Below are 27,106 nucleotides of genomic sequence, written 5' to 3'. Positions count from 1 at the left end.
TGGATTTCTGTATCGGCGTACTCGTCGAAGTGCGCAAGTACCGGCGGCGACTGCATGCGTCGTTTGAGTTCTTCAAATGCGTCGGCCTGCGGCGTTTCCCACTTGAACTCAACATCACATTTAGTTAGACGTGTCAACGGCTCGGCGATGCGTGAAAAGTCCTTGACAAAGCGCCTGTAGTAGGCACACATGCCAAGGAATCTACGCACTGCCTTCTTGTCGGTGGGCTGCGGGAACTTTGCGATGGCAGCTGTTTTCTGCGGGTCGGGGCGTACTCCGGATTTACTGATGACGTGGCCTAGGAACAGAAGCTCGTCGTAAGCGAAGCGGCATTTTTCTGGCTTCAGAGTGAGCCCTGATGACTTGATGGCCTCTAGTACTGTGGCAAGCCGCCTAAGGTGATCGTCGAAATTTCCGGCGAAGACAACGACGTCATCCAAGTAAACGAGACAGGTCTGCCACTTCAGTCCTGCTAATACTGTGTCCATGACGCGCTGGAACGTTGCAGGCGCCGAACACAGCCCGAATGGCATAACCTTGAACTCGTAGAGGCCGTCTGGCGTGATGAAGGCGGTCTTTTCGCGATCCCTTTCGTCGACTTCTATTTGCCAGTAGCCAGACTTGAGGTCCATCGATGAGAAGTATTTAGCATTGCAGAGCCGATCCAATGCGTCGTCTATCCGTGGGAGGGGGTATACGTCTTTCTTCGTGATTTTGTTCAATCGACGATAATCGACACAGAAACGTAGGGTTCCGTCCTTTTTCTTCACTAAAACAACTGGAGACGCCCACGGGCTTTTCGACGGCTGGATGATGTCGTCGCGCAGCATTTCGTCGACTTGGTGTCTTATAGCTTCGCGTTCTCGCGTCGAAACTCGGTAAGGGCTCTGGCGGAGTGGTCGAGCGCACTCTTCGGTTATTATGCGATGCTTTGCGACTGGGGTTTGTCGAATCCTCGATGACGTCGAAAAGCAGTCTTTGTATCGTCGAAGCAGACTTCTGAGCTGCTGTTGCTTAATAACTGGGAGACTTGGATTAATGTCGTAGTCTGGTTCGGGAACCATGGTCGTCGGGGTAGATGCGGCGGAATCCGAGAGGACAAACGCATTACCGGTTTCCAGAATTTCCTCGATGTACGCGATCGTCGTGCCCTTGTTGATGTGCTTGAACTCCGGGCTGAAGTTTGTCAGCAACACATCAGTTTTCCCTCCATGCAGTCGAGCGATCCCTCTTGCGATGCAAATTTCACGGTCTAGCAGGAGACGTTGGTCGCCTTCGATGACACCTTCTACGTCAGCGGGTATTTCGGTGCCGACCGAAATAACAATGCTGGAGCGGGGCGGGATGCTCACTTGGTCTTCGAGCACACTCAAGGCGTGGTGACTACGAGGGCTCTCTGGCGGTATCGCTTTATCTTCCGACAGCGTTATTGACTTCGACTTCAGGTCGATGACTGCGCCGTGTTGGTTCAGGAAGTCCATACCGAGAATGACGTCTCGAGAACACTGTTGGAGGATAACGAAGGTGGCAGGGTAAGTCCGGTCATGAATGGTAATTCTTGCCGTGCAGACTCCAGACGGCGTGATGAGGTGTCCTCCAGCGGTTCGAATTTGAGGGCCTTCCCACGTAGTCTTAACTTTCTTCAACTGGGCGGCGATGTGTCCACTCATGACGGAGTAATCAGCCCCTGTGTCGACTAAGGCAGTGACTGCGATGCCGTCGAGAAGCACGTCGAGGTCGGTGGTTCTTTGTCTGGCGTTGCAGTTAGGTCGTGGCGTCGGATCACGGCTGCGTCGTGTTGAACTGAAGTTGGAACGTCGCGTCGTCGAGTCGTCGTTCGTCGGTGTAGTCTTGCCTTCCTGACTTCGTCGGGACGGCGGCGTGTCGTTGTTATGTCGTCGAGATCGTTTCGTCGTCGTCTTCGTCGGCGGCGGAGGATCTTCGTCAGTTCGACGAACAGCAACCGCACCTCCATCGGTTGCTGCTTTTAGTTTTCCGGATATGGGCTCGCTGACCGGCCCCGGGCTGGGCCAGTGTATGGTCGGCGCTGCGGCGACAGGTAGCGGCCTGGTGATGGCGAACGGGACGGCCGTCGAGGGCTCCACTGAGTAGCGGCGAGGTAATCGGCGATGTCACGTGGGCGCTCGCCAAGCTGTGGACGCGGCGCGTTGACGGCGAAACCTCGCAGTCCCATCTCCCGGTACGGACATCGTCGGTAGACGTGACCCGCTTCTCCGCAGTGGTAGCAGAGCGGGCGGTGGTCAGGAGCACGCCAGATGTCCGTCTTCCTCGCGTAGGTGCGCTGGGCGACGGGTGGTCGTGCTGGCGGCGGCGGCGGACGACGAAACTGTGGCGTGACAGGGCCCTGGCGCGGTCGCGGAGGGGGTCCTTGACGGCGTGCGACGGCGGCGTAGGTCATCGCTTGCGGCTCACGCTGCGGCGATTCAGGGGCTACTCCAAGTTGTTGTTGGAGTTCCTCACGCACGGCGTCGGCAATCGAAGCCACTTGAGGCTGCGATGATGGGAACAGCTTTTGTAGCTCCTCCCGCACGACAGCTCGGATAGTCTCGCGTAAGTCGTCGGCGGCCAGTGATTGAATTCCTCCGTAGTGGGTAGAGCTTGTACGGCGGTTGAATTGCCGGTTCCGCATTTCGAGTGTCTTCTCGATGCTGGCGGCCTCGCGAAGGAACTCTTCTACGGTCTTCGGTGGGCTTCGTATCATTGCGCCGAAAAGTTCTTCCTTTACACCACGCATGAGAAGGCGGACTTTCTTCTCCTCGGGCATATCCGGGTCGGCATGGCGGAACAGACGTTTCATTTCTTCCGTGAAGATGGCAACATTCTCGTTAGGTAGCTGCACTCGGGCGTCGAGCATGGCTTCGGCCCTTTCCTTGCGCACGACGCTCGTAAAGGTGCGCAGGAAGCCGGTACGGAAGAGGTCCCATGTCGTCAAGGTCGACTCCCGGTTCTCAAACCACGTTCTGGCGGCATCTTCTAAGGCAAAGTACACATGCCGCAGCTTGTCGTCGGAGTCCCAGTTGTTAAAAGTCGCGATTCGTTCGTAGGTCTCCAGCCAGGATTCTGGGTCTTCAGTCGCTGCTCCATGGAAGGTCGGAGGGTCCCGAGGTTGTTGTAGGATAACGGGGGACGCTGGGGCATCCATTGGAGTTGTTTTGACCACGATCTTCTTTGTCGACTCAGGTAGAAGTCCGTGCTCTGGGGGCAGTCCTTGCAGTCTGCGGCTAGCACGCTGGTCCTCGGCGATGTTAGTTTGGTCCTCGGGCTTCGGGCTTGGATCGCGGCTTTGCGGGGGCGTTCGGTACATGAACGCACTAGCACCTCCACCAGATGTCACGTGGTAGTGACGGTGAAGAGAGAACACAGTAGCAGTACTGTGAAAGTCAAAACTAGCTTTTATTGGGCGAACCTGTGCCCACAAAACAGGCTACACTTAGAGCACAACGATAGCGGCGAACACAGTCGGCGATCGTCGAAAATCTGATCAGCGGGTCAAGCGCGTCGGCTTTTATAGAGCAGTCGTCGAATGTTCCAGATTAGTCGTTCTGACCCGTGTGCCTTCCACAAAGTTCTACACCGTTCGCGTTACGCGATAAAATCAGATAACACAAGGTTCGGCGACAACAGACAGCCGGGTAGAAGCATCGATAACTTTCCAGAAACATCGGATACATTCAGGCGCGTCCCTCGCTGTGCGATTACAGTTGTCAAGCGGCGAAACGTGGTCGCCCGATAAAGATAAGTACACGTGTCAATATATAAGAACTTAAGCACAGATGTATTTCCGTATTGACTAGTTTTTTCATACCGACAAAACTTAGCTTGTACGACAGACAGATGTGGTCAAGAGCTGAGTAACACTTGTCCTGTGTAGTCAATTTCCATTAGTTCGACCCTGACGGGATCATAGAATTATCTGCCAGGTCGGATTAAGCAAGATGCAGGAAAAACACCATAACACACCGCTTATTCATTTGGCAGTATTTGCATGATTCTAATGCACCCACAATCAAGTGCGTGCCTGCTTTCTATGCATCCAAAGTAGTAAAATAATGTAGAAATGACATTAAATCTCCTAAACAAAGTAAAAATGAAATGCATACACAATTTTTTACCAAGGAGAATTGCACATTGACAGCCAGTTTCCTGAAGTCAGCTTTGCTGCATTAGATGTTGTGCGGCAAAGCATACAAACGCTGTTTTGGTTTTGCATTGAATAGCTCCGTGCAGGCAATTTTCAGGCCAATTTTCTTTTAAGAAAAAAGGAGTTCATTATAATCGGGTAAATAACACAATCAAACATTGTGAGCTTCAGTTATTGCTTGAGAATCTTTCTAGGGTGGGCCGAAAATAGGCGTTTTCAAAGAGATGACATGTGTCCAACATATTTACCAAGTTCCTCCAAGTGAGGCGCTGCTTCAAAAGGGGTCGCTATCAGGGTCATCATAGGGTTTGGGCACGTGAGTGCTGAGTAGTCAAGTTGAAGTTATCTAGCAGAAAGCCAATTTTAGAATTTAAATAACGAAAGTTTGGGTCCATAGAAATGCATGGGCTCCTGCCAGGATGTTTAGCTGGGATTGAATAAACCAAAAGATCTAATTATCCAGAATCGAATAAATGAAAGTCTACCGTATATGTTCTTCTGCTTTTGCCCACATCTATTTGCGCAATTTTGCACCCATATACAACTCGGCATCGAGCAAGTGTTCATGCACAAAGATTGGAGATACACTAAACATTTAGCTCACTTCTCGCAAAATATTCCCAAATTATCCTTATCATGCCATCACATAAACAGGCAGCACTGCATCGTTGTCCAGAAACGTTACCACTCCCCGCAGGGGCGTCTGCATCTGCAGGCGTTTGGTGTGTTGTGACACCACGTACCCGAGCACACGAGGGTTGGACCTTCCCGCGTGTAGCCGTGCGCGGCTTAGCTGTGTCCGGGGAAAGGGGGATCCTGGGAGTTGAGCCGATGCCAGGTGTTTGGACCTTTAAGGCCCCCCGGCGGAGGGAACACACCTCTTTGGCCTCTGCTTCACGTAGACGGCACCCCCGGACGGACCCACCCGGGGGAAATCGGTAGTTGCCTTTTCCTGTCTTTCTCTCTTTCGACCCTTCGTCTTTCTCTCACTTTCCAGCTTTCCTGTCTTCTTCTCACTTCTGAATTTCTGATCCTTCTGGCAGCTAGGGTTAACCTTGTGTGAAATAACCAAGCTCGGTTATATCATATTTGGTTATAGTGGTTGTGTACAGCTGGCGTTGGCAGGCCTCGTTTATTTACAAGGCCTGTCACGTCCCCTTGTTGGGCTCCATGGTGGGCGGCTGACACCACTGCCGAAATTACTCCAATTTTTATGGCTTCTTCTTTCCCCAGGCTTCCTGATCGCCCTCTCACAAAAAGAGGGCGCACCGAAGAATGTTTCAACTTCTTTAATAAGCCCACTGAAATTTTTCCACGTTTCACGTGATTCACAGCGAAACCCCCGACAAGACCGTAAGAACTGTATCACCTTTCGTTGTCGCGAAATGCCTAACTGAGACCCTAGGTGCAGGATACAAAGTCACGAAAATGGCCAGTGGTGACATTCTTCTTGAAGTCCGTGACAAAGCTCAGCACGAAAATCTGCAAAAGCTCATCTCTCTTGGCGACACCCAAATCTCTGTAAGTCCTCATCGTTCATTGAATAGTACACGAAGGGTAGTATCAGATCAGGACCTGCTGGAACTGGCTGAGACAGAGCTCCTAGAAGGCTGGAAAGAGCAACACGTTACGAATGTACAGCGAATTACGATCCGACTTGACGACAAAGAAATTCCAACAAAACACCTCATACTTACCTTTTGTATGAGCACACTCCCTGAACAAATCGAAACCGGCTACATGAAAATAAATGTAAGACCATACATTCCAAACCCCCAACGCTGTTTTAAGTGCCAAAGATTCGGTCACGGCTCTCAGAGCTGCAGGGGCCGTACCACCTGTGCAAAGTGCGCATCACATGAGCACCCTGCAGATAACTGCAATGATCCTCCCCACTGTGCAAATTGTGACGGTGAACACCCGGCATACTCTCGCTCTTGTCCCTTATGGAAGAAAGAAAAAGAAATTATCACGCTCAAAGTAAAAGAAAATATTTCCTTCAAAGAAGCTAGAAAACGCCTCTCGTTTGTGGGGCCTTCTTTCTCCGACGTGGCACGGCAGGACGCAGTGCCACAACGGTTCTCGGCGGCCGTTAAGACCACGCAAAGTGGACCGACAGTAGCGCCACTCGCCCCCACTGCGGGATCAGCTAGTGCTGTTCCGCAACCCAACAAGAACCAGCAGTCCACCGGACCTGCGGGCTCCACGACTTCTAGGGCCTCTGTTTGCACAGAGAAGCCCAAAACACCCGCGAACGTACACCGCGAGTGGGCATCCAGTGCCTCTATGGAGGCGATAGATACATCAAGTGTATCGGCGTCTCGGACGCCGAAGGATCGGCGAAGTTCTCAGGAGCTGCCCAAAAAAGGCAAATCCCGCATGACAGGGCCTGGCAAGGCTCCTGTGGGATAACATAGTTTTCCTCTCTTGAACACACATCACCATACACTTTCACTATGGATACACAAATATTATATTGGAATGTCGGGGGTCTTCTTCACAATCTAGATGATGTCAAGGAACTCCTACATAAACATAATCCAAAGGTGCTGTGTGTTCAAGAGACTCATCTGAAAAGCACACAAACAAACTTTCTTCGTAACTACGCCATCTTCAGAAAAGACCGTGACGAGGCTAACGCGTCGTGCGGTGGCGTAGCAATTGTCGTAGACAAGACTATAGCTTGTCATCATGTAGCCCTACAGGCACCCCTCGAAGCAGTATCAGTGCGAGGAGTTCTTTTTAATAGGTTGGTTACTGTTTGCTCCATTTACGTACCCCCAAACTATCACCTTCACAAAACAGACTTCTACAACCTTATAAACCAGCTTCCGGAACCCTACATACTCGTGGGTGATTTTAATGCCCACAACACCCTGTGGGGAGATTCCCGTTGTGACGCGAGAGGTCGGCTGATAGAACATTTTCTTTTGACATCCGATGCATCCCTATTTAATAAGAGGGAGCCAACTTATTACAGTGTGCATCACAACACATACTCATCTATAGACTTAGCAATTGGTACTGCTAGTCTTCTGTCTGACCTGAAATGGGATGTCATCAAGAATCCTTTCGGAAGTGATCACTTCCCAGTCACTCTAAACTTAACAACACAGTATGATTCTCCACCGCATGTCCCTCGATGGAAATTAGCCTCAGCCGATTGGAAAAGTTTTCAAGAATGTACTTATTTACCGCGGGACTTTTTAGAATACTATACTATAGATGATGCCGTATCATATTTTACTCATTTTATTATCGACGCAGCACAAAAGTGTATACCACAAACAAATGGTCTTTCATCCAAAAGACGTGTCCCGTGGTGGAATGAAGATTGCAAAGAAGCGCGAAAGAGGCAGAATAGGGCATGGGGCAGGCTTCATCGATCACCAAATGCGGAGAATCTAATTGAATTCAAGCGTACAAAGTCGCAAGGGAGGAGCACATGACGACAGGCAAAAAGAGAAAGCTGGGTTAGATTTATATGAGATATCACTTCATACACACAAGAGAAAAAAGTATGGGATGGTGTAAGAAGGCTAAAGGGACACCAAATTTATCCATTACCACTGGTAAATGATAAAGGATATAGCCTGGAAGAGCAGGTCGATGCTCTCGGAGAGCATTTCGAACAAGTGTCCAGCGCCACCCATTATTCGAAGTTATTCCTAAAACACAAACAAATAGAAGAAAGTAAGGCACTTGATCGTAAATGTTCACAGAACGAGACATATAACCGCCCTTTCAGTATTGCCGAGCTGAGAGCTGCCTTAATCACATGCAAGAGCTCTGCACCAGGACCTGATAGGATTATGTACGATATGATTAAGAACGTACGCACTGATGCACAAATGACTTTACTTGCACTTTTCAACACTATTTGGGCTGCTGGATATCTTCCACTTGCATGGAGAGAAGCGATTGTGATTCCCATTCTGAAGCAAGGTAAAGATCGTTTGCCGGCGTCAAGTTACCGCCCAATAGCCCTCACAAGCTGCATTTGTAAGCTGTTTGAGAAAATGATTAATCGTCGACTCATACATTTCCTGGAATTAAACCAAATGCTTGATCCCTTTCAGTGTGGCTTCAGAGAAGGGCGGTCCACAACCGATCACCTTGTGTGCATTGAGGGAAACATTCGCGACGCCTTTCTGCATAAACAATATTTCCTATCCGTATTCCTCGATATGGAGAAGGCGTACGACACAACATGGCGCTACGGAATCTTGAGAGACATGTCGGGAATGGGCATCCGTGGCAATATGCTCACCCTAATAGAAAATTATTTGTCCAACCGTACATTCCGCATGAAAGTCGGTAAAGTACTTTCACGCCCATTTATACAGGAAACTGGCGTACCCCAAGGAGGTGTGCTCAGCTGCACGCTCTTTATAGTTAAAATGAACGCACTCCGCGCTTCATTACCACCAGCTATATTTTATTCCGTGTACGTAGATGACATACAAATAGGTTTTAAATCCTTTAACCTTGCAGTATGCTAAAGACAAGTACAGCAGGGAATGAACAAGATATCTAAGTGGGCAGACGAAAATGGGTTTAAAATCAACCCCCACAAAAGTTCTTGTGTTCTTTTTACAAGAAAGAGCAGCCTGGTGTCAGAACCGAGCGTGGAACTATGTGGACAGCAAATACCTGTCAAGAAAGAGCACAAATTTCTAGGAGTAATACTTGACTGTAAGCTTACTTTCATCTCGCATATAAAATACCTGAAAACAAAATGTCTAAACACAATGAACTTGCTGAAAATGCTATCTCACACAACATGGGGTAGTGACAGGAAATGTCTAATGAATATTTACAAGAGCCTCGTTCAATCACGGCTAGACTATGGTGCCATAGTATACAACTCTGCCACCCCGAGCGCACTAAAGATGCTGGATCCCGTCCACCACCTCGGTATCCGTCTGGCGACAGGCGCATTCAGAACTAGCCCGATCGAAAGCTTATACGTAGAATCGAATGAGTGGTCACTCCATATGCAGAGATCATATATCAGCTTCACATATTTTCTTAAAATGCACGATAATCTTGATCATCCGTGTTCTAAAACCATTAGTGATTTGACGTACACTACCCTTTACCACAATCGACCCTCAGTGAGAAGGCCTTTTTCGCTGCGCTCAAGGCAGCTTAGCGTTGAAATGGATGTCCCACTCTTCGAACACCGCTGTATGCCTCCAGCGAAGTATCTACCTCCGTGGGAGTGGCAGGTGATTGCATGTGACATATCTTTTGTAAGGCTTACAAAACATTCACCAGAACTCGAACTTCGGATGCATTTTCATGAACTCCAATCGAAGTATTCTTGTCCTGAATTTTACACCGATGCATCAAAATCGCGGCTGTTGGCTCCTCTTTTTCCGAATCAGGTGTATTGAACCCCCATACCAGTATATTTACCGCAGAAGCCTATGCAGTACTGTCTGCGGTTAAACACAAAGAAATTAGGACTAGAAAAAGCAATTATATTTACGGACTCTCATGTCCTTAAGAAAAAGCGCTCATGTCCTTAAGAAAACACAAAAATCCTGTTCTTGTTCAGCTTTACTCGTATTTGTGCAATATTTATTCAGCTTGTAGACATGTAATAATATGCTGGGTTCCTGGCCATAGATGCATTGAAGGTAATGTGCTGGCTGACCAAATGGCCACATCAATTGCATCTGAAGCTATGAATCATACCACTGCTATACCTATCACAGATCTCAAGCCTTTTTTGCGAACTAAACTCTGAAGACACTGGCAACGCTCGTGGGACAGCGAAACGAATAATAAGCTCCATCTGATTAAACCAAAGTTTGGTTTCTGGCCCTCCGTTACTAAAATACGAAGAGTTGACGTCCTATTCTGCCGACTCAGAATAGGACACACATATGGTACTCATAATTTTCTATTGACTGGCAATGAACCTCCAACCTGTGGTAGATGTGGTGAGCGGCTCACCGTCACCCACGTCCTCGTGGAGTGTCGGGAAACCGAAAGAGAAAGAAGGGAACACTTTCCCCTTGCATACCGCTATTGTCTTCCTCTCCATCCTGCTATGTTTATTGGTAAAGAACCGCTTTTTACCACCAAAGCTGTCCTAGGTTTTTAAAAAGAGGTGGTCTTGCATGTTATTAGCCCAAAGGTTTCATAGCGCATCCTCTCTACAGAGGATGCCGCTGTGATAGTTGTTTTATATAGCACATGCCTCCAGGCCCTTGTGTCTCAAGGGCTCTAAAGAGGCCATGGTGCTCTAGTGAACTTTAGAAACTTCTGCATTTTTTTATATCATATCATTATTTAGCAATGCATGTAAATGCTCATAGTACTCATCATTTGTCATAGCCATAATTTTATTACTCGTACATTTTACGCACTTTACATTGACTATATTTTAGGCCTCTTTACAGCCACGTCACATCAACTTCACAGAATTCATAACTCCACTAAGAAATCACTAACACTTGCATGGCGCTCTTTGGCCATACCTGGCCCTTGTGCCAATAAAAACCACACATTTATTCATTCGTTACCACTGCAGCACTACATGTCTCGACTTCATATCTTTTGGGCCCTTATCGTCGTAGTGCCTCTATGCATGAGAAGTGATTTATATATGTAGCTGCGTGACCGCAGGCTCTGCTAGGTTTATGCCTATTCTCATTCATTACTGGTGGTGACCATGGCTCAGCATTGTGATGGTGGTCATTGTGCTGCTGCCACTGGACACTAGCCTGAGAGCAGCACAGTCCTCAAGTCTCAAGGGCACACAAACTGCCCACACTTGATGCCACCCTTTTTGGCATAACCACTCGCAGCCTTTTTGAGATGAATTAAAGTTAACTTGCAAGACCTGTTATAAAAGCTGTAACGTAATTTTTATGGTGGAATTGCCTACGCGTGCTTTGTCGGAACCGTGCTCCTCACCTCATGACCTGTTTTTCTCCCTCTTTGCCTCCACACACTTTCCCCCCCCAACTGTTTTCATTGACAACTCACAACGCCAAGCTCCATTGGAGTTCCGTACAATACTATGTGTACTATTGCCCCAAAAAGTGTTCGGCCTTTTGAAAAGTTGAAGCAATTATGACCAGCTGGGCAGCCAATTGAGTCAAATTGTGAACTTCAGTTGTGTGTACAGGAATACTGGTGTGAAATCTACGGTGGAGTCTGCTGTTATAGGGAAAACTAAATTAGTATTTTGAGAACGCTTGCCCCCCAGTTTTGACACAAAGGTTTTGGCAGTTTTGCATCATTGAGGCCTATCTCCCATAGCACAAGTCCACATCAAACACTTCTTTTTTACTTAATGTTTATGTAACATTCACCTTGGTTTGAATATTATGTAATCGTTTTTTAGAAGTAAATTGTACTGTACATGGCAGTATTGCATACAAACTAGCTGGCGATATTTTTTACGATGCTCAGAGGCTGTTGCAGGGCTGCACCCGAGGATCACTGGGTTAATGTGCTAGGTGTATGTAACAGTGCTCTAACCTGAAGCAGACTGCACTGTTATGCACACGTTATGCTCATTTCTCAGCATCAGCATCACCCTTCGCCACTTCTTTGCTTACTCCCTTCTGCTCAAACAGTGAGTGCAAGCTTTTGTATATTTTCTTTTTTTAACGCAAGAAGAGCCTTTGTAACCTGTCGTTCCATGAAAGCTGTTATGTTTAGCTTGTGGTAGATTCGGGGCTATTTAAATAATGTGTCACAGTGCATTGTCCACGCTATGAAAATAGAGCAGGGCACTTGCGTGGTTATTCAAAGAATGTGTGAAATAAGGGTCTAACAGTTTAGCAGTGCTGATGTCATTCACGGTGTTTACTTGCGTAAAGATGACATTGCTGTGCACCATGGCCGCAAGATGAATAGAGCTTTCTGGATTGTCGTTCTCCATCCAATAACTAAGGTGATGCGAAAGAGTGGACTCGTTAACCCTCAGTGCAGTCCTCGTCGATGTCTTGTCACGCTACAGGCAAACGCATCGCTTGGGGTACAACCTGTCACACACTCCTTGTGTGTTCATGAATACCCGGCAGCGTGCTTGGCATATCTCCTCGTGGTCGGGACAGCCAGCATACTTGTCCCCTGTGAAGCATGAAAGCAATAAAAGAGTGAAAACCAGAATAACACTTAGCACTGATCAGGGACAAAAGAATTTTTGCCCTTGCGTAATCAGTTCAGTGTTTTATTTTATTTGTAATTCGGGGTCAAATGGAATAAAAAAAAAAACTAGCAGGCTCGTTGAGCAGCCTTGCAGAATGACAGCCCAAGTTCTGGTGAAGCTGTTTCTTTTGAGCAGTGCAATCCAGTTGCCAGTAATTCAACCACACACTTTAATATACTGCCCGCATACAACAATTTAGAGCACTTGACTTTTTTTACAGACACTGTAATTTATCCACACGCATATAACTTTGTGTGCGCATTGACGATAGTGCTCCCCTATTTTCACTAGATTTGTTCCTCTCTTAACAGGGCGCTGAATTCTGGTCCATGTTTTTTTACTGCAGCGGCATAGGTATAGAGCATTATAGAGCAAAGGTGTAGAGCATTAAGCTGTTTTTGCACGAGACGTGTATCACTCACAATGTGCTTCCTGTTTCAAAGAAAGCTTTAGGTCGCAGGTCTGATCCTTGCCATGGTGGCTGCATTTTGATGGTGGCAAAATGTAAAAAGGCTTGTGTATTTAGGCGCACCTGGAAGATCCCCAGGGGATCAAACTTAATCCGGAGGGCTCCATTACAGTGCACCTCATAATCAGATTATGAGGTGCGAGGTATGATTATAATCAGATTAGAAAGGAACTTTGGCCTTCGTTTTGTCTCCAGGCAGTGCATCACATTACCGCGAAACTAACAAAAGTATAGTTTTGAAATATTACTTCGTATGTGTAAACTGAGTTAGAGTTGATCTTAAATGTACTCTAACCCCACCTTTTTCTCGTAATGAACTGAGCGCTACGAGATTAACCGTAGGATAAGGCAAATTTTCTCTTTCTTACACTTTCGGAAACCCCAGAGGGATTATCAGCATGCACCTCAATGCGTGCATATCACATATTTCGCATCCAATATACAGTGAACTCTCGTTGAGGTCAACTCGGTTAAGCTGAATTCTCGCTTATAACGAACAACACGGGAACGTTTGGTTTCCATAGACTCAATGCAAAAAAAAATCCGCTTAAGACGGACTGCCTCAAACGTGTTCTTCGGTTAAGACGAACATTCGGAGTGACCACAACCGCTACCGATCCTGGAGGCTAGGGTGCCTCGGTGTGGCGCGCCCGGGGGCATGCGCATCCAGGCACCATTAGAGGCCTGCGGCGCACATCGCCTGTGGACAGAGGCGAGAACAAGAGGAGGAAACAAAAACAAATTTATATTTTACTTCGTGAACGCGCCAGCGTATGGGTGCTAAGCGCATACGAAGCTATCGGTCATCGGTGAGCCTAGACTGTCCGCATTGGAGATCGTATTCAAGAGCGGGCTCGCGCGACCGCGCCATGCGCAGCAGCCGCCGCAGTAGGACATGAGGAATGGCGGCAGCAGTAGCGAGTGAAGTGACCTTCGCGCTGTCTGTCGCTTCAACGCAAGCTGAGCGGCGACGCGTACAACGTCCCCCACCCCGGTGCCATGTGCGCGACGGAAGACGGCGCGCTCCCCTCCTTTCCCCCCTTGCGCACACGAGATTGAGACGCCATCGTTGGCTCGTCGTCGCACGCTTCCACTCGCATACACAGCGTACGGCGCGCGAGGACGATACCGGTACCGGTAGAGAAACCGGGTACGTCTGTATCGCAAACGAAACCTGTAGCAACTGTCAGAGGAGGTCAACCTGGCGTGCCTCTGCCTACCTTCCTCTTCCGCGACGCTTTGCCTCGTTTTTGCTTCCCCACTTAGCTCAACATCAGTTAGACTTTCCTATAGGTTGCGTTGCTTTGCTATCTCGGAGCCTGCACTGATGACCTGTGAGGCGGCAGATGCCTGCTTTAACTCCTTAGGGAATTTTTTCCAGAGCACGAAGGCATATAAGAATTTTTAAGGTCGTTAGGTGAGATGACATGGTTTGTGGCTGCTCGCCGATTTGTATAGAAGAGCCAAACATCCATCACAGACTGGATGAAACCAAGCAAGATTGCCACTTGAAGACAGCTTTCTGTTAAAGGGCCCCTCACCAGTCCTCATAGCAATTTTTAGATATTCGCTGCAAGTTCTTACGTGTCCTCTAGGGAGCGTTCTGCCGCAAGTGTTTCAAATCGGCTAATTAATAGCCGAGATAGAAATATTTCAGTGTCGCGAACCCATGATTTCAGGAGGCGAGCTTCACCGCAAACATCGACGATCTCTCCACTTGCTCCGTCTAGCCTCCGCAAGCGAAATTCCTTCCCTGCGTTCTCCCATACCGGACCTCAATGATCGCGTGGCGCATACGTCACGGGCCCCGTCTTCAGTTTTTTTTTTCTTCTCGTTTTTTCGCGGCGCGGCGCACTTCCGCTGACGGCGTAGCGCGCGAGCTGTTGTGATTGCCTCGTTTGGCGCAGCGCACGATTTTGAGCGCTGTGCACGAGGACACCTGACTAGCGGTAAAAGGCAGTGCTACACGGATACTGCGGCGGACGCAAGCGGATCACACAGCATGATTCCGCGCTGGAAAACGGTAGAAAATGGCATAGTTTCGGTGTCTGCGAGCGCGACCGCACGACGTGGTAACAAGCTGACGAAATGGAAGTGCATTTCTGTCGCTGCGGTATGGTGCTGCGGTGCGAAGTAAAACAAAAGCACGCAGTCATTCCCCTCGTTTGTGTGTTTTATTATTTGTCTCATCTTTAATTCGTCTATTCAAGCAACATATTGCACAAATAACAGGTGGTGCCATGAATAATTCTCTTAAGTCCCGTTTCACACGTTACAGCACAAACACGTGTACGTAGGCGCACCAGCACGTGATCCTACGGCTTGGAGCGCGGCGGCCGCCAGGAGAAGGGCAAACGGCGTTCTGTTTGAAATTTCAGATCTTTCCGCGGCGCGTAGCGAAGTAATACCTTTCGGACGTGATGGTTATCACGCATTGTATGCTTTGCGCTTGTCAGCTCAAAATGGCCAGACCTGGTGAGGGGCCCATTAAGTTCAGCTAAATGCTTTTTATGTCATTTTCCCCATGTTTTAAGTCTGTTTCATTTATCGTATCGAAGTAAGATATTTGGATGCATCTGGTCATGTTGCCAGTTATTCTTCTATGGCGAACTTCTGTTACGATGAACAAATTTTAATGGTCCCTTCGAGTTCTTCTTAAAGGGAGTCTACTGTAATACACTTCATTGGGCTCAGTACACCGTGGTCATGAAACGTCGCTACACTCCCAAGTAACCACGGATATCCGGGCGACGTCCGACGGACGTCCTTTCTGGATATTCGGGATGTCCGTGGAATATCCATGAATGTCCGACGTACGTCCGAGGGACGTCCCTGGGAAATCCAAAGGTAATCGCTTTGGCATCCGTAGTACGTCCGACGCGGACATCCAGCATGGACATTCAGGGGACGTTCAGGATATATATATATATATATATATATATATATATATATATATATATATATATATATATGTGTGTGTGTGTGTGTGTGTGTGTGTGTGTGTGTGTGTCTTCCCGGGGATATTCCAGATATACACATGCCTTGAAGCGACAATAGTGGCCGGGACACATTCAAGCACCGGACCATTATATATATTACATTGGTCTAATGCTTGAATGCATTCTTGTTTTAAATAAACGAGAAATGAACTTACACCAACTTCCAAATACAATTAAACGTTTATTGTCACCTTATACATATACATAAAAAGACCAATAAGCAGATATATGCGTACTGTTCAAAGAACAAATAAATACACGGTTAAAGAAGAAAACTTGCAATTTCAATAGCACAACAACAAGGTAGAGAACAGCAGAACAAAAATACTTATTGCCCACCCTGCTTTGACATTTGAGTTTGCAGCATGGAATAGAAAGAAAGAGCAAAAACACATCAATTAGCATTATTAAGCAGCGAAAGCAACAGAAATTACATGAAGGAATTAATCTTGACTACATCACTTCACTAGCACTCTGCGACACGGGCACAAAAAATGACATTAACTGGCTAATGCCTTAAACTTTAATGTCATTCGCGGGGTGCCACACGGACATGCTTAATGGTATTGCAGCTTAAATGTTATTCGCGACGTAGTGCGTTCTCGTAAGTCAACTTGCCGTCAAATGCGTACTCTCGTTCCCAATGCCTCCACATTCTGACGTGGCTAAACGAACTATTAGTGAAGAACAATCAATATATTCTTCACTTTCTTTAAACAATAGCTCTTTCTCGTGGCGTAGTGCGTTCTTACAATTATTAAAACTCACTTGGCCATCGAATGCGTACTCTCGTTTACAATGTCCCCGCCGTGGCCGTAGTGACCATATTCTCACGATATTAAACAAACTTGTAGATAAAAACAACTAATATATTCTTCACTTTTTTAAAAGGAGCTTTTTATTTTCGTAGAGATCAGCAGGCGATCTTGCCGCTACTGACGGCTACAGCTCTGATCATGAGCGCATTAGCCAGGAGAAGCTGTTTGCCAGGAGAATCAAAGGGCGCCGATGAGTCCGCGGTAGCTAAAGCAAATGTAGACTCCGGGGTCCTGCTTACCAGAAAACCCGCATTGACTTGTGCGTACACCTCTCCTAAGGGATCCTGTTCCGTTCTCACAGCGAAGTGAACCATCCGAAGCGTCATGTAGAGTATATCCATCAGGGAAGCAAGGCACATTGTCCTTAGTGCGCGTAGTCTCACAACCACCGTCCTGAACTTCCGATGTCGCCTCGGTGCAGCGACCAGCATCACAAGGCGTACAAATGTTTGCAGGGACAGCCCGACCGCACATGTTAATGCATGCGTGCGGGGTATACGCGCCACTGCACAGTTCTAGACTTGCGAATTCTCGAGCTGTTGACTGCTGGCTGCCGGTGCGAGATCCGAAGTCCTCGAATATCGTCTTTGTTTCCAGCGACGCTCGTTTTCGCGCGTGCGGCTTCTCCCGCAGTCTAGGCATCCTGGCACCTGTGAAGAAAACACATTTCAATACCCAAACGAATTAAAAAAGAAATCGATGTAGCTGTCATACCTTGGTAGCTGAGTAGGAGACTTCGGCAGGCACGGAAGGTGACAAACGCTGCTCCGCTGCCCTTGAAACGATCGCAGAATGAATAATGGCGTGGCGACGATGGCTAGAGCTTGGATTGGATTGGATGACTGCAGCGTTCTGCTTTGCCAAGGTTGTAACACTTCCACGTGCATCTACGCAAACATAAATAGGTTTTTAAAATATTCTATTATTACACAGCGAAATATTTACTTATTCTGGGAATATTCGGTATCTGATTTTCGAGTTTTTAGTTTCTGCTAAAGCTGTCGGCGCCAGAAAAACATAGCCTTTGAGATTACTGTCAATGCATGGCGGCTCTGACGCATTATAGCTTTCGTAATCGCTTTCAACGCACGCAGCCACCAAAAGCGTAGCCTTTGAGATTTGTTTTTGTTACCTATAATGATATTATTGTATGCACAATTGAACACTGCAGACAACTTCCTGTTTTAAGAAACCAGCCAAAAACAGGCGCACACAGGAAACATACGAGAAGACAGGAAAGAGGCTGGAAGAGGCCTGTCTTCTGTATGTTTCCTGTGTCCGTCTTTTTTTTTGCTGTTTTTTTCTTAATACAATGCACCAACTAGCCCAACAACGTGTTTTACTTCCTGTTTCAATGATAAACCTGAACCTACATGTTCGGAGGTCAGGACCAAAACTCTATGATCAGGAACTTTTCATAATGAGGGATAACTTGAGTGCTTGGCTCTAGGTCGAATAAGTGGCTTCAAATGGGCGCTTATATATTCTGCTAGTCATCCACAAGCATTTTTTTAAAGCAAACTATAAATTGTTTGTATGACCCACCGATATAAAAAAAAAATCGTATATAATACTGCGATGTTAAAGTGGGCAGAATTGATATCAAGTTGGAAATATATTTATTTTGCTTTGAAAAAAGAATGAACTGTGTCCGATAGAGAACAAAAATAAAGAAATATAATATGAACAAACTAAAATTTCCGGCAATATATTTATGCTAGTTTATATATAACTCACTAGTGTATATCCTGGGCATGCCTATTTATGGACAGCCAGCGGACGTTCAAAATGGGATGTCCCATGGACATCCCGGTGGGATGTCCTTCGGACATCCAAACAGGATATGGACTTCTCCTGTACGTCCCACGGACGTCCGTGTTGGATATCCGGATGGATGGACGTTGGGACTTATGGTGGACGTCCCACGGATATCCGTGGTTACTTGGGCTGACCCGACTATCGGAATGCTTAAAACGGCTCACGCAAAAAAAAAGAAAGAAAGAAACGAAGGTGTGCATTTATTTTCTGCCATTTTGTCGATTTACGTGATGGGAGGCACGATTCTACACTACTTTTGTGTCGTACATGCTTCAATTTGCGCACCAGTAGTATCATAAACGACCACTTAACAAGGAATAATAGAATGACAACAGTTCTACACGTGCATTTACAAAATACCACGGCTTAGCCACAAGTGCAGGCGATTCATGTGAAAATATAGTTGACTTGAGCCGCAAGCCGCAATTTCGCTTAGTTTTCGTTTTTTTTTAGCGAAGTGAATGAATAAATAAATAATGTCCCGGTTCTTGGTTTTCTTGCTAAAGTAACGTTTCTTTTCGACGTTCGGTGAAATTTCAGTTCTACACGCCGCTGGCTAGTTTCATATGGCGCCGGTTGCTAGTTTATCTGGATTGGACTGCATACAAAAATGAAATTACGTGGTTTAAGGTCCTAAAGCAACTTATCACATTCCCACTAGGGGCGCCGTAGAGGGGGGGGGGGGAGGCTGCGGAATAATTTTGACTGCCAGGAGTACTAAAAGTTAAGCACCCAAGTCATTATATACGAGAGTATTTTTGTTTTTCTTGCGAGCTGCCCCGCTGAAATGCAAGGCCAAGAGGCGAACCCGCGACCTTACGCTGAACTGCACACGATAGACACTCAACCACAGCGGAGGTGTGGCTCAACACATGGATGACGCTGGAGGCAATTAAATCCGACTGAGCTCACAGGAGGATCGTTGTTCAAAACTTTAGGAACGCAACACTGTACACGTTTGTTTCACAAAGTCGGTAGCCAGCGACATGCGACCGGAGTTCTCGGGCGTTGCTGGCTCACTGAACAACAACACCAACAAAAAAATCCGCGCAGTTTTAAGGAACAGCGCTGCTGTCGCATACAGCTTAGGGTGCCTCGATCCGCGCTACATCGAGGCACCCTAATACAGCTTTGCTCCGGGCGCCTCTTTCGGCCTTCACCCGGCGCGCAAATTAAAACCAGCCACTGGGCCGGCCTATACGACAGGCGCCCGTTTTCCGTTGCGGGCCAGAGTAGTTTGACCCTGACCGGCGCATGCCCGTTCAAGTAGCGACTCGTTTTTCGTCAAGGAAGCACGGCCCTATGAATGAGCTTTGAGGCGGTCGTGAGCAGGTGGTTGTAACGTGTTTATTAAAGCACATTTCGGGAGCAGGCGTCCACAGCTGCGCAATATATACACTCTAAGAAAAGTTTGCACCCTTTAAGTCGTATCCTTGGCACACAACGATAAACTTCATCCGTCTTGTCCGTTTTTCCTTTCTTTAACGCTGCGTGCCCGGTAATTCCCAGTAACGAACGGCATGCGCGTTATCAGTATGGCATAGCATTCCCTACAGGGAAGTAGCGGAAAGTAGCTTTCCTACAGGAAAGTAGGAAAGTAAGAAAGGAAACGCAATCAAGGCAGATGACGATTATCGTTGTGGCAGATATGCATCCCAAAGGGTGTAAACTTTTCTTAGAGAGTATATATTTGCGCAGCTGTCGACGCCTGCTCGTGATGTGCTTTAATAAACACGTTTCAATGACCTGCTCAAAAAGGTGCACTCTTGATGCAAAAAAGCACCCAAATATGCAAATGTTTTTAGAGTGTATGCGCTGGAAAAGAAGGTGAGTACTGCAACTCTTTGAAGTGCGATTATTATGCACCCTGTCTGATATTTGACTCCATCTTGAAGATCTCTTTGACACCCAGTTGAAGAGCAAGTGTTCCAATTTCAATTTATTCTTTAATTTTCGAGTGACCGAAAAAAAATACACAAAGTATTTTTAGACTTGCAGCCAGTGGCTAGTAGGAAGTCTATAAGTACAAAAACGTTCCGATTGAGGGCAACCGGAGTGAACATATACATCGAAGAATACGGTTGCGTACTCCCAAAAATGGAGTCGGATATGTGTTACAGTTAATTACTCCCGCATGACTTGCCAGTAGAGCTGTGCACGGGCCGCAATTCTGAGCCCGGGCCCTGCACTACCACAGGCGGCAGGGCCCGGCCCGACGCTAAAGAAACCTGAGTTCGCCCGCCCGGCTCAGCTCGGCCTTAGGCCGGGTCAAGGCCCGGCCCGGGCCCGGTCCGACCTGCAATAAGGCGACGCCGACACAAAAAGAAAATATCAGGAAAATCAGTTTATTTAAATGACCTTATAATGTTGAACTCTTGCATTCCATATATGACAAAATCATGAATATATACAGATGCAGTGCGCGCACAGATTTGTTATTCTATGCTATTGTGCAAAAACAAGTTGTCCATTGATGAAGGGTTAAGGCAAGTGCGGCGCTCCTGCATTATGAATCCGGCAGCGCTGAAGTTTCGTTCACTGCTTGAACTGGTGGCCGGATTGGCTAATAGTCTCATAGCAAGAAGAGCAAGTTTTGGGTACGTGGCTTCCTTGGACCGGACCCGGCCCAAGCCCGAGTAAGAGAATCTCCAACTGGCCCGAGCCCGGCCCGCGGGCTGGGTCGGGTCCGGGCTTTCGGGCCGGCCCTAGCCCGTGCGCAGCTCTACTTGCCAGTACAGCCTTTGTTTTTACCGTGTGCGCTCTAAAAAAAAAAGCTTACACCGTTTGGGGTGTACATGTGCCACACAACGATAATCGTCATCTGCCTTGCTCGCGTTTCCTTTCTTGAAAACGCCGCGCCCGCTACTTTCCTGTTGGCAATGCTATGTGATGCTGATAACGCGCATGCCGTTCGTTACTGGGAAGTACCGGGCTTGCCGCGTTATAGAAAGGAAATGCGGACAAGAGCTATGACGTTTATTGTTGTGTGGCAAGATACGACCCAAAGGGGGTAATCTTGTTTTAGAGTGCATAATGAACACGCATATGACGAGGTAAATATAGAATATCTCTCGCCGACAGTGTTTGATAAATACATGCTTATATACGAATATCGGACATATATAATGGTACATGTATATGTACCTTTATATCGGATGCGACTTCGTTATTACGAGACCCGACTTCACGTGTCACGAGCACTCGCACGAGGTCGAACGGGCGAAGAGCAGCTCCGGAGAGCACACTGCCGCGCGATGTGTTTGATTTGTTGTCGCCGCTCCGCTCGCGCAACGTCGTATATTATTACTTTATGTTTCGAAGCGCGAGTTCTTGAATTACCGGCGCATATACAGGGTGTTTCACCTAACCTGAACCAGGGATCTTAAGGAAGTGGTATCTGAGTGCTTCAACTCCTACTGTATTCAAGCTCCTTGACGTACAGTACATACGCGGTGCTATGCGCCCGCGGTCATGAGAAACTGCTGCATCATGTACAGCCGCCGTCAGACTCAACACGTACGAACAATGAAGACACATCACAAGTGGTTTAACTTAGATCAACACGGTCTGTAAAGAGCAAACATCGAGTATGGTATGGTATGAAAAACTTTATTCAGGTCCTTCAGATCGCGCTAGATTCCTAGCCCGAAGCGGGCCGCTGCCACGTCGGGACCGAAAGGCCTCTTAGCGGGCCCGATGGACTGCCCATGTCTGTTCTTCTAGTTCGGGGCTGCGGACAGCCGCGTCCCAACGCTCTTTGGTATTGTCCTTGTCGCTGATTAACGCGGAGCACCGCCAGAGCATACTTTATGTTCTTAGTCTGCTACGCTACCGCATCGCGGGCGAGTGTATGAAGACAACAAGGCTTCGGGAAATATGTTGCTTATTTGCTATTTTACTATTCTGCTTTGGAAAGAATATACATTAAGGTAAGACATTCTAGGAACCCGATCCTGAAATCACTAGCACTTCCCGCAGTAGAATCAAAAAGGCCCTTAAGGCGAGTTCGAGTTGAGTATGACGGTGGCTGTATGCGTATAAACAGCGGCCGAGCGAGAACCGATGCAGCTGTTGCGCATGTCGCGCTTGTCGCTGCCCAGTTGGTCCTTCTTTTTTCGTGTGCACAACAAAGTGTTTCCATTTATTCGTTCACTTGCTTTGTCGTCGCCTCGTTCTTGTGTGTACACCGCGTGACAATATACAGGGCATTTTTTAGGCTATACATAATTAAAAAGAAACGGTTAATGGAAGAGAGCATAATTGTAGTCCCTTTGGTGGATTACTGGAAGCGCCGGACAGGCACGAGAAATCCAGATGCATAACCCACTAATTAACGAAAGAACACCAACGTAATCACTTATGATACAATTTGCAATTTACGAAATGTAACTCGTTATATTGCAAGGTATAAATGAGTAAATACGCTAATTTACTACATCATCATGGAGTGACAGCGTCAACCTTAATTACTAATGACTGTCTCGCTTCCCCAAACGCTCCAGAGTCACTTGGCGAACGCGTCTCGAAAACGAACGCAAACCACTACAAACGCATCCCACCATGCATCGTCGCAGGGAACTGCGGATTGATTCACACAAAAATAAGGCAGAAACTCCACCGGAGTTATCTAAGCCTGCGTAGCATACCCCCAAATTTAAGTTGGTCCACCCCCATATTTAGCTGATGGCTCACCCACCAACTTCAAGTTGGTCCAGCCCCCAAATTTCAAGTTTGCCCAGGCCGAAATTTAAGTTGGCCCACGTCGAAATTTCATTTGGCCCCAAAGTTAAGTTGGTGCACCTGCAAATGTCAAGTTGACGCAACCCCAAATTTTGGTAGCCACACCCCTACTTAAAGGGGCCCTGAACTACCCCTCGGCCTTGGTGAAATAACATAGTCCGCGGGGTGCCTTACGCTTTTGCGAACATCTCAACCAAATTTTGCTGTCGTAGGCGGTGCGTGGAGCTCGCAAGCGGACCGCGAAGTCGCCTTTCTCTCAAACGCTCTCTTTTCAACACAGGACCCTGTCCTCACTCTCACTCTCTTTCGTCATTCTCTTAGACGGCTGCTATTGACCGATAGCCACGATAGCCGTGCCGATAGCTGACATCAAGCTGCGGTCGGCTACAAGGCGTAGGTACCGCGGCCGCCGCCGGGTGCCGCCACGAGTCCACTGGCTAAGCGCACTGCGGCTCGCCGAGAACAGTCGCGTTTGGCTCGTGTTTAGCGCATCGTACGCACCAAAGGCGGAAGTCGTGGCGTGTACGTTAACATCCAAAATGACATTTGAACTGGAAGGCTCAGCGTTGTGGGCACGCCCCATTGCGCCGTAGCCTTCGCAGTGCAAGGCACTGAAGCAGGAACTGGAGCACAGCAGAGGCCCTGTTTGATTGCCAATAACTCCGCTTCTGCTGAACGTATTGAAGTACTTTTGGCGGCTAAGTATTTCTGAAATAGTCTATTTTCACTTCAAATGCCTTTCTCCACTTCGCTAAAGAATGGTTCAGTGCCCTTTTAAGCTTTCACACGCATTTTCTAAGGAGTCACTCAAAGCGACGGAGACTTCAGTAAAACATGAAGACCTCTGTTAGCCGCTGAAAGCTGTAAATAGAGCATTAAAGTTTTCCCTTCCTTCCTTCCTTCTAAGGAGGATTATGAATCTCTATGTATATTCTACTTTAAGTTATATTTATTGGTGTAATTGTTCCTTATCACTTATAAGGCCACAGATCATCTACATTTACATACTATAACGATTAAATGCCTTAACTTTGCAAATGACGCATTTTTGTGCAGTTACAAGGCACTACACTTTTCGCGTGACGGGGCTGGTGTACTCGCCAAAGAATGGAATGTTTACTCATTAATAAAGCACACCAGAAAACATATTGCTAATCATCTCCACAGACAGCTGTGCGATGCGTTTGTAAATCTTTTCGTTCGTAGTTACTGTGGATCTGTCATGGGGGGGGGGAGGGGATAGTAAAGAATGTCGTGGACCGGCGTTGTCATTGCTGTATGCACTAAAAGTACACCTAGATTTGCTTTGAATTTCGTTTACATCGACGCGTTTTTTTACATACCACGTGTTCTTTCTTTTGCACTGTATAGAATGTTAATCAAGTGCATGTGGCAAATAGCATAATTGTAAGTCTTAAATTAGATTTATTTAAGGAGGCGGACATTACTTGCACAATAAATCAACATGCGTAATTGAATACGTAACAACTGTAACAAGTTACTATGCGGCACATATATCAACTTACGAATTATATAGCGCCGGTGAGTTTGTAAGCCACATGCACATGGAACAAATGCTGAAGGTGACACCGGTTTCGAGATTTTCTCCGTCCAACTTACGGTAATTTGTTACTTTTGCAGTTGATTGATTGTGCATTTCTATTTCTCCTTAAATTATTGTTCGCGCGCCCTATAGAGCAATTTAGCTAGGAACATATAATTGCACTATCTGCCACAGGCGTTTTTTTTAAAACAAACAAGCCCACGGACCGACAAACAAGCAAACAAGAAGGTATATATATATACTATCCTCGGCCTTTTGGACGTTGCTGATGCTCTCAAATTTTCATGGCTCAAACTTGCCACATGGTGTTCTGCGCTTCTGTTGTACGTTTTAGAGTAGACACTTGGCCAATAATAAAGTGGGACACACTAAGCTGAATTAAAACAAACTTGTCTCACATCAACGCACGAAGCTCCCGGAAGCCCAAAAGTTTATATGGATTAGTTTCACGGCCTCACTCGAAATCTTGCGAAAAAAAAAAAGAAAGAACGGAAGAACTGTGGGACAGCCTTCTGCCCATTTGTGACTACCATGAAAACGCGAAGTGTTTTTCATGGAAGAATATTCATTTTAATAAAAAAAAGCTGCGTTGAGTACCGCTTTCGAATTCGCGCTGTTTTCTGATTTTCTCATTTGGACAGCCGTTCCTTTCTTTTTCCAGGAACACGTCCTGATTGACTGTTCAAACCTTCTCGGAACAAGCCATGCTTCTGTATAGAGTTTGTAGGTCAAAATGAAGGCATAGGAACAACGTCACTTTCTCTGTAAGAGGGCATCGCATACGCTGCGGTCGACATCGCGCCCCTAACGATCGCACCAACTAACCGACGCGCCTCAGCGCCGAACCAATGTATCGATCCGGTCTTCTATGAACGCACGTGGAATAATACTCGTACCTCTTGTTTTTTGTGCGCGTTTCTCAGAATGCACAAGGATTCACGAAAACCGTCTGCACGGGATAGCTGCGGCGTCAGCTGAACAGCTCACGTTTCTCCCGAATTCTTGCAGCACTTCGGCGTAATCGTTTGCCACTGCTCCTGGAATGCACGTTGCAGTTGAACAACATCGTTGCGCCATTCCCATTTCCACGAAGGCTTTCTTGGCCCTGAAGTTTTGAAACAGTGACCATAGAAACCGTTTCGTGCTCTTCTGGTAATTAATGGTGTGTTTACAAAGGTAGGATGACGACTTCACCCGTGCACCTCCTTGCAGTGCCAAATAAATAAATAAATAAATCTCTACAAACACTGAGAACAGTATATAAGAGCATGGATATATATACAAAGGACAGCATACGAGTAACGGAATTCGCAGAATAGAGCGCACACATGCACAGCAATTTTGTGAACAAGCGGAAATTCTGAAAAGAGTCAAGAAAACATGCAAAAATCTGCACGAACAAGACAGTCGGTCACGGGAACATGAAGGTCTGAAGTGACTAACAGGGGTAGAACCAATAATGTCGCTGGAGCCGATGTTGCGACAAGGGGATTTGTGAATGACGAATATGAGCCTCCAGCAACAACAGTTCTTTGATCGCCACTGCTAATCAAAGAAGTTCACAGTCTAGCAAAGGAGTGGACCAGCGCAATGGCGCATGACTACGTAGATACCATGTCATAACTGAATATAACAAACTTAAACGTGCACGACAAATACGACCTGCTATTGGACACACCGATGCGTGCTCTTTGCTGGAGACCGTACAATCAATACCAGAACAAGGCGGTGAAGGAAGTCTCGAGACGGAAAGCGATTATGATGGGATTATTGCGCTTATGTAACGCGCTGGTGTGTTAAGACAGGGTTTTATATGCAAGAAGTGGCTGTAAGAAATTTTCGCTTCAAGTAACGCAGCCAAAGCTGCAGTTCTTAAGGCTCTCTGATCGTATAAAAGACGCTTGCTCTAAGCAAGAAAGACAGAAAGAAATATATCTGAAAGACATCTGTACACTATACGATGTGGTGCAAACATGTACAAGTTTGAGCCGTCGTGGTTTCGTACGCTGGCGTTCCGTAGGCCACAACAAAATGTAAAAAAGAGGTATTGAATTAAGCGCCGATTTCTTCAGAAATGTTTTTCGAATTTTTTTACCCCTTTCCTGAACTTTCCTCCACCTTGCAGACGTCCTGATTTGCCGTAAGAAGCTTTGTGCTTATATTTCTACTTGCGATGTGTTGATGGACCGTCAGGGTAAACGCATGTGTAATTGGCGCACTGCTTTAATGCGGCACAGTGGCTCAGATACAATCATTGCGCTTCGAAAAACGTCAGTGATATCGCTGAAGAGGTCAGCGCTGATGTCTACACTCGGGGACCAAAATCAACTTGCAGTGCAGCCAGAGCTATCGGGCACGTA

The 27,106-nt window shown here is 46.9% G+C and overlaps 2 long non-coding RNA genes across 3 annotated transcripts in view; both read right to left on the bottom strand.

The window, feature by feature from the left end:
• The window catches only part of LOC135899170 (uncharacterized), a 68,819-nt gene that overhangs the window by 34,689 nt on the left and 7,024 nt on the right, over window positions 1-27,106 (bottom strand). Inside the window, exon 3 of one of the 2 annotated variants that reach the window (XR_011514453.1) lies at window positions 11,997-12,259. This is a non-coding gene — a long non-coding RNA (uncharacterized lncRNA). Of the gene's footprint in view, window positions 1-11,971; window positions 12,260-27,106 lie in introns of those variants that run through there. The other variant, XR_010563548.1, reaches the window with a different exon arrangement.
• Window positions 16,679-17,407, bottom strand: LOC135899169 (uncharacterized). Its single transcript, XR_010563547.1, has 2 exons — window positions 17,339-17,407; window positions 16,679-17,274 (listed from the first exon to the last, which is right to left on the bottom strand). It is a non-coding gene; the product is annotated as an uncharacterized lncRNA (long non-coding RNA).

The sequence above is a fragment of the Dermacentor albipictus genome, chromosome 5 (genome assembly GCF_038994185.2).
Source record: "Dermacentor albipictus isolate Rhodes 1998 colony chromosome 5, USDA_Dalb.pri_finalv2, whole genome shotgun sequence".
In the NCBI taxonomy this organism is placed as follows: domain Eukaryota; kingdom Metazoa; phylum Arthropoda; class Arachnida; order Ixodida; family Ixodidae; genus Dermacentor; species Dermacentor albipictus.
The sequence above is the reverse complement of the archived record's forward strand: the minus strand, read 5'-3'. Positions and strand labels throughout refer to the sequence as shown.